At 35.9% G+C, this 14,680-nt stretch overlaps 1 protein-coding gene across 2 annotated transcripts in view; it reads left to right on the top strand.

The window, feature by feature from the left end:
• The first annotated feature begins 40 nt into the window (after nt 1-40).
• LOC145693040 (glucose dehydrogenase [FAD, quinone]-like) overlaps nt 41-14,680 on the top strand; it is a 37,915-nt gene continuing 23,275 nt past the window's right edge. For both annotated transcript variants that reach the window (XM_081768712.1, XM_081768711.1), the window contains exon 1: nt 41-165. The gene's annotated coding sequence lies outside the window, so the exon portion shown is untranslated. The remainder of the gene's footprint in view (nt 166-14,680) is intronic.

The following is a 14,680-nucleotide window of genomic DNA, read 5'->3' as shown; positions in this document are numbered from 1 at the left end:
CAAAGGTCATATGACTTTATGTCAAAAGTTTATCAAATGATTACAAACATACACAGTCAACAGCTGGAATCGTCCAGTTTTTATTTGGTTGTCATTAGGAGGACTTACGAATAGTGTTTCTCCTATTTATTATCGATATTGTTACGTCAACTTTATATTACTCAGGTACGTACAGTATATTACCCAAGAGGATTTTGTTGGCATTAGATTTTTAACACTTCCGTTAGCTATGGTAGTAATCTCGTAATATACAATATGAATACAGATATCCATATTATATACTTTAGCCTACAATCACTGAGTCACCAATACATAGACCATAGTAAATACTTTGACGAACAGCTATCATTAATTATCCTGAGTTTATTTATTTAATGTTCATATAATATAAACATGTGTCCAATAACTAAATTTTGCTGCAAAGGGTAGTGGTAGGTTCATTTTCAGGTCAGTGAGTGCTGGGGTGACAACATCATACATGTCTGGGATGTTTACGAAGTTATTCTACAATATTTCGTCACACACTCATGTTGTTACTGGATGAATCACGTATTTCCGTCACTTCAAATAATAACAAAAGCGCAAGATTCCCAAAGCCCCATTATCGATTCCAAGCAGACTAACTGTTAGGTAAAGAAAACACAGTCGATATTTCATAATTCATTTATTTTCATGCAATATATGTTTATAATCTTCCTTACTTGTAAGGAAAATCAAAGAGCTAAATGGCACTTACCAGGTTATGGATGATGTAAATCTGATAGAGGACGATATGAGGACAATAGGGAAAAAAAGGGTTTTATTAAACGCCTAGGAGGATATGGCTATAGAAGTAAATGCAGAGAAAACTCAATACATGGAAGTTCGCCGTGACTAAAATACCGCAAATTATGAATACGTTAAAATATCGTATAGGCTAATATACTACTTTCGAGTTCGACAAAGTGGACACTTTCAAATATCTAGAGTCAACATTATCAGACCAAACCATATCCACGAAGAAATTAAACGTCGACTGAAAGCAGGAAATTCGTGTTGTTATTCAGTCCAAAATTTTTGTCTTAGCGAATACTGTCGAAGAATATATATATATATATAAAGCGATAGTTATGCCTATTGTACTGTATGAATGCAAAGCATGGTCGCTTAATTTATGAGAAGAAAGCAGACTGAAAGTATTTGAAAATAAAATCTTACGACGAATATTCGGACCCAATACGGATAGGAATGGCTGAAAGTTCATAACAAGAAACTGCATAATTTATACTATTTACCTTTACGGTCATAAGTTTAGACTGCTCAGGTGGGCCTCCTACCACGTACCTAGAATGAAGAAAAATAGAAAAGCTTTCAAAATTTGAACTTGAGAGCCAATCGGAAAAAAGATCAATTAAGAAGACCTTGATTAGGAGGACAATATTAAGATGGATCTCACAAAATAGTTAAAGTAGAAACTAGTTTCAGTTTGCTAAGGACAGAAGCCAATCGAGAGCCTTAGTGAAGGCGGCAATAAGCCTCCGGATTCCATAGGCCATAGCATTTTTTGTTATTATTATTATTATTTATCTTCCTTACTTTCGATCTATTCATTTTTTAGTTTTCTATTCCGGAAATGCAGACAAAATTAACAATTTTATTAGTATGACATATCTCTTTGGAACCTACCGGTGGAAAATGATTCTGGTTGCATTTCAGTCTTTCATCATCGTTCAACTGCAATTAGCCTTATGCTTTAGATTCAAAATATAATTTTGTTTAAGAAGTTCCAAAGTATGCTGCAATTTCCGAATGGAATAGCGCTGTTATTTCCTAGTGGATACCATTGTTTCTTTATGCTTTATATAATATAAAATATACGTCCTGGTCGCTGCCATTTGCCTTAAAACATTTCAATGAAAGTGTAACGATAAAAAAATAGATCCTCTATTTTTGACATAAATATTAAAATACCCTACTCCCACAGAATACGTCTTTAATCAAATAGATATAAATAAAGACCCAACTTGAAGCCGGAGGCGGATCCAGGACCGACTTCTGGGGGGCCGGTGGGTTGTCAAACTGCTACTTTTAAGGGCTCTAAACTTTGGGATGGGTTTTATTTATATATATAAAATAAGAAAGTTTCCTCTTCTGGGGGGGGGGGGGGGCAATCGCCCATCCTGGATCTGCCCCTGCTTGAAGCAGGTACTATCTTCAAAAGTCATTTCAAACGGGTTAAACGTTTTCAAGATCCGGAAAACTATGAATTCGACACAAGTCCCAGTCATTTTCGACATTCTGTTTTTCATCTACCCACCCTACCTTCACTAAATGTGGATGATCTTGCACTTGAACGGCATTGGGAGCGTCATTATTCATTTCGACGAGACCGAAAACTATGGATTCGAGATTAATATCGGTCATTTTCAATTATTTTTACATGTACAATTTCAACCTCCAGGGTGCTAATGGAGGTTGAACTTGAACCTCAATGGCATTTGGAATGTCAATCTTTATGTAAATGACCCTGAAAACCATGGATTCAATACAATATCGGTCATTTTTTACAAATCATTTTTACGTCTGCCCCTCGCACTCTTCCTAGGAGTGCTCAGGGGTTTTTGCATCAACTGGGGACTGAACTCGGACTTAAACGGCATCAGGACTGTCATCAATTAACGTAGCAACCACGAAAATTATTGATTCGACAACTAATATCGACCGTTTTCGAACATTTTGTCTTCCGCTCCCCTCCCTTGGAGTGCTAGGGGGTCACTCGAACTAGGAGCTGACCTTGAAATTATCGCGCATCGAAACTATCACCAATCAACTTAGGGACCCCACAAACTATGGATTTGACACTAATATCGGTCATTTTCAATAATTTTTATATGTCACCGTCTCCTCCTCAGGAATACTAAGGGGGACTCAATTTGGATTTAAATGGCATCGAAAGCGTCACTGTTAATCTCAGTAACCCCGAAAACTACGGATTCGATACTAATATCGTCCATTTTCGATCATTTATACATGTCACCCTAGGTGTGATAGGAGGCTGAAATTGGACTTAAAGGGCATTACAACTGTCACCAATAAGCTCATGGGCCCCCAAAACTATGGATTCGACACTATGGATTCATTTTTGATCATTTTATAGTCTCCCCTCCTTCCTGTTCCCTACCAACAAGGAAGGTCTTACCAACCAAGATAGTACTCTTTTCCAGACTGTAGATTATACGTGTACCAAGTTTGGTTACAATTCCTCCAGGCATTACAGAGTTATGCTGGAATATACATGCACACACACACATACATACATACATACATACACGCATTTTTAAATATTACTAGCTGAAATGCTCGTTCTTCGAACAGGAAGAATAGGTTTATGGGAAATGTTTATACTCTAGAACATTTACTTCAATGAAAGTGTAATGATAAAAAAAAAAAAAAAACCAGAAGATACTCCACTTTTGGCATACATATTAAAACATCTTACCCCCCCCACACACACACACAATATATATATATATATATATATATATATATATATATATATATATATATATATCCAATCAGATTGATATAACAACTCACCTTGAAGTGTATATTATGTATCTTCCAAAAGCCATTTCAAGCGGATCAGACGTTTTTCCGACCCTGAAAACTATGAATTCCACAGAAATCTCAGTTATTTTTGACACTTTATTTTTCACCTCCCCACCCTATCCTCTGCAGATGGGGATAAACTTCGACTTAAACGGCATTAGGAGTGTCAATGTTCATTTCAGTGACCCCGAAAACTACGGACTCGATTCTAATATTGGTCATTTATTTGTATGTCGTAATTTCACCTGTCCCAGGATGCTAATGGAGACTGAACTTCAACCTTTATGGCATCTGGAGTGTCACTCTTTATCTAATAGACCCCAAAAACTATGAATTCAACACTAATATCGGTCGTTCATTCTCATTTTTATGTCTATCCTCCTACTAACCCTAGGTGTGGTCAGGGCGTCTTGCTCCTATTGGAGGCAGACCTTGGATTTAAGGTTGGTGTAAAGGGGCAAGCTTTGCCGATAGATGTCATACAGTCTTCGTATCCATCTTATGTAGTTTTTACCTTTCACGAAAATTCACGATTTCTCTTACAAGTTTCAGCCTAGAGACTTCAAATTTTTAGAGAAGGAACTTCATAACCTATAAAATACAACAATCCGTGCCGATTTTTTAATTTAAAATTTTCGTTATTGTTGAAACAGTTATATTGTTGAAGGTTTGGATATCCATTTCAACTATCAAGCCATTTCAACAATGAAGAAAATTCTAAATAAAAAAATCGGCACGGATTTTTGCAAGGATCTTATAAAATAGAGGATCTGCCCATATAGGCTATATCTTCATCCTATTAAATAATGAAGCCAAAAAAACAACCGAGAATCGGCACGTCTGATTGGCTACTCTCGTTTCCGCCATCGTCTGATTGGCTACTTTCGTCTCCGCCATGTTTGTTGGCTCAAAACTTTGAGATCCTATTGAGTGGAGTGGGCAGAGTAGGGGTGGCGAAACTGTGACACATGGCTTCAAGATTTAGTTGTAAGGGCAGATCCTCTATTTTATAAGATCCTTGGATTTTTCCCTTCGATAGGTTATAAAGCTCCTTCTTTAAAAATTTGAAGTCTCTAGGTTGAAATTTGTAAGAGAAATCGTAAATTTTCGTGAAAGGTAAAAAAATACATGAGAGAGATACGAAGACTGTAGTGACATCTATCGGCAAAACTTGTCCCTTTAAACCAACCTTAAACGGCATCAGGACTACCACCAATTAACGTAGCGACGCTGAAAACTAATGATTCGACACTAATGTCGGTCGTTTTCGATATTTTTACATGTAATCATTTCACCGCCCATGTGCTAATGAGGGCTTAAATCGGAATTAAACGGCAACAGAAGCGTCCCATTTATCTAAGCATCCCCGAAAACTATGGATTCGATGCTAATAACGGTTGTTTTCAATCATTTTATGTCTCCCCTTCCACTCCCCCTAGGAATGCTTGAAAGCTTACCGTAACTGGGGCTGACTTTGAACTTAAAGGGCACAGAAACCGTAACAACTAGCTTATGGACCCTGAAAACAATTGATTCGACACTAATGTAAGTAGTTTTCAATTATTTTAACATGTCCCCATCCCTTCCTCAGGAGTACTAATGGGGACTGAATTTGGGTTTGAATGGCATAGGAATTGTCATCGTTAATTCTGAAAACTACGGATTCGACACTAATATCGTCTGTTTTCGATCATTTTTATGTGTCACGCCCCATACTCGTCTAGGTGTGCCAGCGGATCTTACATTCACTGCGGGCTGAAAGTGGACTTAAACGGCATCGGAAATGTCACTAGCTTATGGATCCAAAAAACTATGATTTCAAAACTAAAGTCAGTGATTTCCGATCATTTTATGTCTCCCTTTCCACTCCTCCCGTAGTTGTGGTAGGAGTCCTACCTCGATAGTACTCTTTCCCAGACTAAGTAATATGTGTACCAAGTTTAGTTAAAATTGCTCCTGGCGTTCCAGAGTTACGCTAGAACATACATAAACATACCTTTATATCTATCTATCTATGTATCCATCCCAAGGGCATCATTTAGGGGGGAAGGGGGCAATTGCCCCCCTGAATTTGAGATTTATTTAGAGATTTTATCTGAAAAGCCAAGCAAAATCTGAAATAACGCTCCTGATCCATCTCTCTCTCTCTCTCTCTCTCTCTATATATATATATATATATATATATATATATATATATATATATATATATATATATATATATATATATATATATATATATATATATATATATATATGGTGGCTTCCATTTCAATTCAGGCAGAGCATGTACCATCACCATCTCAGATATTGTTGAAACTTTTTTTATAGCAACTAGACATGTTTTTAAGAGACCCATATTTTTTTGTTTTGTCGAAAAAAAATTTCCCGCCAAGTAATGGGCCATCAAAGACGGGTAGTACAATTTATGAATTGTAGAAGACATGGAAAATGGTCAACTTCGGAGCCTCACCATTCGGCTATGGAGACAGGTAGAGTTATAATTCTTGTTGTGGTATGTACATAGGGATATAAATAAACTATATTTTATTATAATTTGGTTTGCGCATGCGTATCTTTTTGTACATAAATTAACAAAGGAACGTCAATTTATCTGAAAAGTCGAAGTTTGCGAATTTTTTTCGAGCACTTCCGGTTCGAATTTTAAAATTCTGTTTTCGCAGTTGGTAAGACCTGATTACCCGCTTTCCGAAAAAAAAATTGTATCGCTTGTGTGTACAGCCGTTTTGTCGCAAAAAACTCGAGAAATTGTAAAATTTTCAAAAATCGCCATTTTTGGGCGCCATTTTCTCGAAAACACCATCTTTTAAAATTCTGAAATTTTGTCAGATGGTTCAAATTTACATGAATAATAAACACACCAAATACCATTCTCGACCAATGCTTCATGAATTAACTACAGCCTTTTAAAGTTAGCGAAGTTTCGTTAACTTTGATGTCACAGTTAGCAACACTGGGGACAATAAATGTGCAATGATTTGATTATGTTTGTGGTTCACATTCATTAAATGAAGAATAAAAGGTTTTCTTGACTGTTTTTTTCATTATTTTGATCAAGAAGGCTCTCTGAAATAGTAAAATGAGCCTCCCCCCTACTCTTCCGTTTTCTTAAACCGAAATAATCTGAGGTGGAAATTACGATTACGAAACACATAAATTTTAAGTTTACTTGAAATGGCCATCCAAAAGCCTGAACTATTACCTCAGTGATGATTTGGAATGCTCCAGACAAAGTCTCAATTAAGTGCGATGTCATTACAGTGATCGAAAAATGACAAAAAGTTTAAAAAATCGAAACGTTTTCTTACGCGTTCTAAAGAAATTTACTGACTTTTTAAACAGAACAATCCCAACATAAGAATGGGTCACTCAGAATTTTACAGTATTCGACTAAAGTGAGTCAGTCCGCAACCTGCGAGGGAAGTGTGTATGTGTGTGTGTGTGAATTGTGCAAATTTTAAGTTAGCTGCTACTGTGTTGCTACAAATCAAAGGTGCAGCCTGTATTGAAGCTGTCATGAGTGACCTATTTCCTTTGGTAGTATGATCCGTAGAAAATGACAACTGTCTTCTTCAAGAATGTGGTGAATGTCCTGGAGTGGAATGAATAAGTGTGGAGTCTTTAATTATTGATCCTGATGAAAATGAAAGTGTTACGTATGCCATATGGGAAAACAATCTCGTTAAAAGACTGTGCCACTTTCTGTTTTCGTATTGTACATTGCTGGTTTAACTGTAAGAATTGTAATTCATGACTACATCAAGAAAATCCAAAGAGAATTAATTGCTACCGAAAAGCACCGTATAAAATTTCAAGATACAAATTCTATTTTACTTCATGTGAACTTCGCTGAAAACTGGACTGTTATTCTACAAAGTGAAATTCAGAGTTATCACCGGAATATGAAACAACTGACAGTTTTGTTGTAATAAACGACGATAAAGCACACGGTTCGGCTCATGTACTCATAGCCATAGACAAGATTCTAAAAATACTCGAAGAAAAGCGAAAATATATTTTATAAAAAGGTTTGAATACGTGAAAATTAGTGTCTACAATTTCCCAAACCGTGTCAGTGATTTCTGATGGTGCTGCATCCCACTTTAAAAATCGCTTTCAGATGTTCGAGATGCAGAGAGGTCCGATAAAGCAGTGGTTTTGCAGTGAAACCGGCCATGCAAGAGTTTCTGCGACGGAATTGAGGGGGGAGGTGTAAAGAATGTGGCAACGCGGCATAACCTTAAGCAAAAACAGATACACAATATTAAAACCGCAGAAGAGAAAATGAAATAAAATCTTTAAGTTTTACGTCCCACGCTTATGCCGGTTAGGCTAAAGAAGACGGTGATTATGAGAAATAAATGAAATGGTGGAATGCAGAAAGTGGGAGGAAACGGGATAACCCCGAGAAAACCCACGAGCACGGTGTTTGTCCACCACAAAGCCCACACGGCACGAACTAGGATCGAACCAGGGACCACAAGCACCGGAGGTGAACGCTCTACCACTGAGCCACCGCGCCCCCACTAAAACCGCAGAAGAATTCTTGAGTATAGTGCAAGTACAAACTCCGGTATTACTCTCGTTTTGTTGCCTGGAACTGAATTCGACGACTTCCGGAATAAAAAAAAAGGGAAAGTATGCGACCGGTAACTGGTATTCAACGAAGTCATCTTTGGCTTTCGGAAAATGGCAGTAACGGGTCATCATGAACTAACTTCATGCTTCCGCTAAAATCGAACTTCTGCAATTCAAAGTGTAGATTTAAGAAATCTGCAAAAAGGAACTTTTGTTACACTCATATATGTATGATAACCAGCGGTGCGTAGCAGAAATATTATGAATAAATCTTGAATTACGTGAAGTTGAAGTGTTGTTTATGATTCTACATGGGCCTTCAGCATTTGTGACTATCGACAATGTGCTACGCAAGGGGGGATCCAGGACGGACTTCTGGAAGGGGGGGGGGTAATACTGCTACTTAGAGGTACTTTTAAGAGCTCCAAACTCTGAAATCGGTTTTATTTATATATAAAATAAAAAAAAGTGAGTGAGCCAACACCTATTGGAGCACCTGCACGGTTACATGCTATTAGCGAAGACACCAACCAAGCAAATGATTGGTCAATGTAAATAATAATAATAATAATAATAATAATAATAATAATAATAATAATAATAATAATAATAATAATAATAATAATAATAATAATAATAATAAATATCAGTGAAATTTTGTTTCCGAAGACCATTTTAAGTAAGTGAACTTGAAATTTGTGCGTTTCGTAATCGTAATTTCCACTTCAGATTATTTCGGTTTAAGAAAACGGAAGAGTAGGGGGAGGCTCATTTTACTATTTCAGAGAGCCTTCTTGATCAAAATGATGGAAAAAAACAGTCAAGAAAACCTTTTATTCTTCATTTAATGAATGTGAACCACAAACATCATCAAATCATTGCACTTTTATTGTTCCCTAGTGTTGCTAACTGTGACATCAAAGTTAACGAAACTTCGCTAACTTTAAAAGGCTGCAGTTAATTCATGAAGCATTGGTCGAGAATGATATTTGGTGTGTTTATTATTCATGTAAATTTGAACCATCTGACAAAATTTCAGAATTTTAAAAGATGGTGTTTTCGAGAAAATGGCGCCCAAAAATGGCGATTTTTGAAAATTTTACAATTTCTCGAGTTTTTTGCGACAAAACGGTTGTACACACAAGCGATACAAATTTTTTTTCGGAAAGCGGGTAATCAGGTCTTACCAACTGCGAAAACAGAATTTTAAAATTCGAACCGGAAGTGCTCGAAAAAATTCGCAAACTTCGACTTTTCAGATAAATTGACGTTCCTTTGTTAATTTATGTACAAAAAGATACGCATGCGCAAACCAAATTATAATAAAATATAGTTTATTTATATCCCTATGTACATACCACAACAAGAATTATAACTCTACCTGTCTCCATAGCCGAATGGTGAGGCTCCGAAGTTGACCATTTTCCATGTCTTCTACAATTCATAAATTGTACTACCCGTCTTTGATGGCCCATTACTTGGCGGGAAATTTTTTTTCGACAAAACAAAAAAAATATGGGTCTCTTAAAAACATGTCTAGTTGCTATAAAAAAAGTTTCAACAACATCTGAGATGGTGATGGTACAATTTTATATTTTTTTGCCTGAGTTGAAATGGAAGGCACCATATATATATATATATATATATATATATATATATATATATATATATATATATATATATATATATACTCTGTTATTATCAGAGTTACAACAAAACGTAAGAGGGGAAATAATCGCCAAATATGTTGTTTTAAATCTAAAGTGAAGGAAGCAGACGAGCTGTTTGGGCTGTACACTCTTTATGCATCCAACGTTAAATGAAAACGCAACTTTCACATTTGCCGGGTGGATAAATTTTGTAAGAGTATGATGAATGGGGTGATGTTTGACATGGGTGCTGGCCACCGATACGTTAGCGTAAAAGACAGTAACTTCATTCACTTATGTTGTGGGTCCAGGTAAATGGCAACGTTGCATTTTTATTTAACATTGGGTGCACAAAGAGTGTACAGCTTAAACGGCTTGACGGTATAAAAAAAAATCCTTCACTTTAGATTGACATCATATTTGGAGACGGTTTCCCCTTCTTACATTTCGTTATAACTCTGATAATAAGAGAGTTACCCTATGTCAAGAGATCTTTGAGACTATATATATATATATATATATATATATATATATATATATATATATATATATATATATGGATAGATAGGTGGCCCGAGTTATATTACAAAATCCTCTAAAAGCCATAAAACTGCTCATACTCAATGACGGTTACCAGTATAAATATTTATAGTACTATTTTTAACTACTCCCCTTTCTCCAGTGTATTAAGAGTCCACCAGGAAAAATTTGGAATCATTATTGACATAGCTCACTACCAATTTCAGTATTTCAAACAACATGAAATTTTGATTCAAGATTGCTTTAGGTATTTACTAGGGTTGCACATGAGATAAGACGAGACAGAATTTCCGTAACAAGGTATGGAACGAGACATTGAGCTCTATCTACAGAAACAAGATACACTTTCAGACAAGGGTGCTGATCCGGGGGTCTGAAGGGCTCCTTAAAGTCTGCTTGATCCCCTCCAGAATCGGGATATATTTGCTTTAATATATGACAACGAAATAGGCCTTAATATCTCCTTAACACACACACACACACAGTTACATGGAAATCGACACTGCTGCTTTCACGACATATTTCTGATATGAGACATCTTCAACCCTTAGTCTACTAGGGAACTCTAGTGTTTACAATTTTTAATATGGCCGCATCTCCGTCAGGCTACATGAACGCTGTTATAAAATTGATGCAGTTTTTATTCTTGTTAATCGTTGTAATTCTTCCACGGACAGGAAAGGCATTATCAAACCTCATACACGATTTTAACAGGAAAAGTAGGTACTAATACATATGCTAAGATAATAATCTAACATGTCAAACTTCCTATTCAGAGTGTAAATATAAAACCCATGTCATATACATTGTATACGTATACAAAGCCTAAGACTCATATGTGAAAATAATTAAGGATTGTTCCAAGTAAATCTCATATAGTTATTCACGTAAAATGTTTGTTCATTTATTTAATACAAAACCAAGTACGCATTGTTATATCTGAATGCGCAACTTTTCGCAATTTGTACACAAAATTGCACGGAAAAAGTGCTCCAAAAGATCTTAAAGATGACTGACTGTTTTCTAAATGTTTCAGAAGCTGTTGAACTAACATACATCACATCACATCACAATTTTTAATATGGCCGCATCTCCGTCAGACTACATGATCACATGGATACACATACAAAACATTTTCCTTGTTTGTCAGTTACGAAATTCAGTATGATTGATAAGGCTAAGATAAAAATTAAATTATTACGTATAATTATTTATTTAATTAATTGATAAGTGCGTGCTGTATGGCTAAACTCGTTTTTGTTTGTATAGAAATGCAATTGAAAAATAACGTTGTGCAATTATTGACTAGACGTTTTCAAGTACTTTTCCCCTAATCACTTTTACAGCCACCGCAACCCAAATGATATCATGTCAATTTCTGACCGCATGTCTTCTTTTGATATTTCATAACGCATACACAAATTATCTTCACAATATATTAATATCAAGTATTTAAATACACTAAAAGCATACGCATCTTTTTCCTGAGAGACCCATGTTCGATTCCCGGCGGGACGTAATGTAGACTGGATCCCACGTTAAGCTGTAGGTCCACATCTCATATAGCCTCGCTGCTGAAAGGGACGCTAAAATCAGCTAAACTAAATATACTAAATCTGCTAATCATTATTATTCTTGCATGAATAGGGAAGATATTATCAAATCTGGCATAGGTTTTTGACAGGAAATGTAGATATACGAATAATGCACACTGGTGGAATAATTGTTGAATTAGATAAACATTTTACCCAGAAAATATATTTCTGAATGGAATTTGTTACTTTCCCTTTAAAGAAAAAGTGAGAGAGAAATTTGAAACTGTCATAAATTTAAGAATTTTGTGAGTGATCTGTCTCCTAATATTCCTAAAGTACATCCTTAGAAATGTTTTCATTTCAACATTTTGAACGACACACTGGATTAACGTTGCATTTGAAGTAGCACACTTAAAATGCGGGAAGTATTGCCTGGAAGGGGTTGTAATTCATCTCACTCATCTTAGACCGCGTTTCCATTTTACATGAATCTAGTAGCTGTCGTAAGAAATCTTTCAACCCGATCTTTCTATTTACTGTTTACACATTACAACTGTCTGAAAGCAAGAAAGATAACTCCACCCATGCAGCACTGCAAACAGCGCAATTACATAGCAGGCATATGCCTATGCCTATCATGTTCCCTCAGGTGCATGGGAATCAGTGTTGGGTAAGTTACTTGTAAAAATGTAACGCGTTATAAGTTACTTTACTTTCTCTTAAAATGTAACGCGTTACTTTTAGGTCTGAAACTTTAAAAATGTGAAAAAAAATGACTTCAATTTTCCGTGCTACTATTACTACCGCTATTATTATTATTATTATTATTATTATTATTATTATTATTATTATTATTATTATTATTGCACGTTCTGAATCGCTTTATGTAAATGCAAGAACAAATTTTTACTTGATATATGAACATTTTCATATAATGTAACATTGATAAAATGCCGTACTGCGTTACTCGTAGGGATGGACAAGAGCGAGTTCGAGCGAGTTTTCTTTGACACTCGATTCGACTAGAAACAGACATCTTTGAGCTCGACCCGAGAACTCGACTCGAAATATTTCCTCCAACTCGACTCGAATTGGGGTCGAGTTTCGAGTCGACTCGAGCCAAATCCGCTGTGTAGTTTCGAGTACATTCTTCAAGTATATTACATAGACAGTATAATTATTATCAATGACACTACTACTACTACAACTTATATTATTATTATTATTATTATTATTATTATTATTATTATTAATAATAATAATAATAATAATAATAATAATAATAATAATAATAATAATAATAATAATAATATAACAACACTGTACATAAAAAGAAAGATAGGCAGTTTGTATTTGAATACTAAAAAACTAGTTGATTGCCAACCTCGGTAGTCGTGAAGTTTAGGAGTCAAGGACATTGTTCAAAAGCTTCTGAATTTGGGTTGAGGGTCTAGGTTGAGAATTCGGGCTCGAGCCAAACACTGTTAAAAGTTAGAGGGCACTGGCCAAATATCTTCAAAACTGCTTGGCCCGGGTTTAGAATTGTCAACGACTCGAGCAGCTCGGCTCACAGCTCATTCACTATCGACCCGAACCGAGCCAATAGCTCACCCAACCGATTCGGCTAGAGCCCTCAGCTTAGTTGAGCCGAACCGAGCAAATGGCTCATCCCTACCAAGCCAGCTCGAGCCGATGGTTCACCCCAAGTGAGCCGGCTCGAGCCATCTTCTCAGTTGAGCCGAGCCGAGCTGAGATTGTTATTAAAAAAATCTCTTGTGGTCTTGCTATCGAGACGAGACGAGATGCGAGCCGTATCCCCTCTCGTGACTAACACTAAAAGTATTCCATATTACTGTTTAGCTTACATTTCTCATGGCTTTCGTTTTCCAGTGTAATCAGGTCATGATTTCAAGACGACTTAAAACGAACGAGCCATTTATCAAACTCGACTGGACTCGAAACTTGACGCGAAAAACTGAATCGGCTCGGAACTCGACTCGAGGATATTACCCTTGACTTGACTCGAAACTCGATTTGAATTCGAGTCGAGTCGAGTTTTAGCTTGACTCGTGCTCATCCCTATACGTTAGAAAAAATGGTTGCTTATTATTATTCTTTTAAACTAATTATATAATAACTAGCAGCGTTCACCCCGCTTCGCTGCGGTCACCCCGGAACGCAATAAACTTTGTTACTTAGATAATTTTTACTTTTTCGCTTTCAAGTGATATGATAAAAACCATAGTAGATTGCAGTAAATGTTAACATTATATCGCCTGTCATTTATGTTAACCCGCCGAGTGACACGGTCATGCGGGTTGCATATAAATACGTTTATTTTTACCTATGATGAACTAACAAAGGATTTGTACGTTATGGACACTTGAATGGTCAATTATCTCAAGACACTGGTAATTAAAAATTAAAGTGATATGATAAAAACCATCTAGGGTCCAAATCCTAATAACCCCCCAAAAATAAAAGAAATTGGTTCAGCCGTATTAGCGTGATGAGGGAACAAAGGATTTGTACGTTCTCTTTTATATATATAGAAGATAAGATAACAATGTTGTTATGTAAAATTAAAAATAAAGAATATACAGAAACATTACACTACTCTAAAATCAACGGAACTCTAGAATAAGCAAACTGATCTGAAAGAAGTCCAATATTACATACCATCAGCAAACTATTTTCTAGTAATAAAGTAGGCCTGCTCATCAGAACACAGTTTATTCATATTAACACTTTACTGTAAATCGTTAATTATGG

Source organism: Thermobia domestica, chromosome 8 (genome assembly GCF_964235325.1).
Source record: "Thermobia domestica chromosome 8, izTheDome1.hap1.1, whole genome shotgun sequence".
NCBI classification, from domain to species: Eukaryota; Metazoa; Arthropoda; class Insecta; order Zygentoma; family Lepismatidae; genus Thermobia; species Thermobia domestica.
Note: the sequence above shows the minus strand (reverse complement) of the source record. Positions and strands in the feature narration are given on the sequence as shown.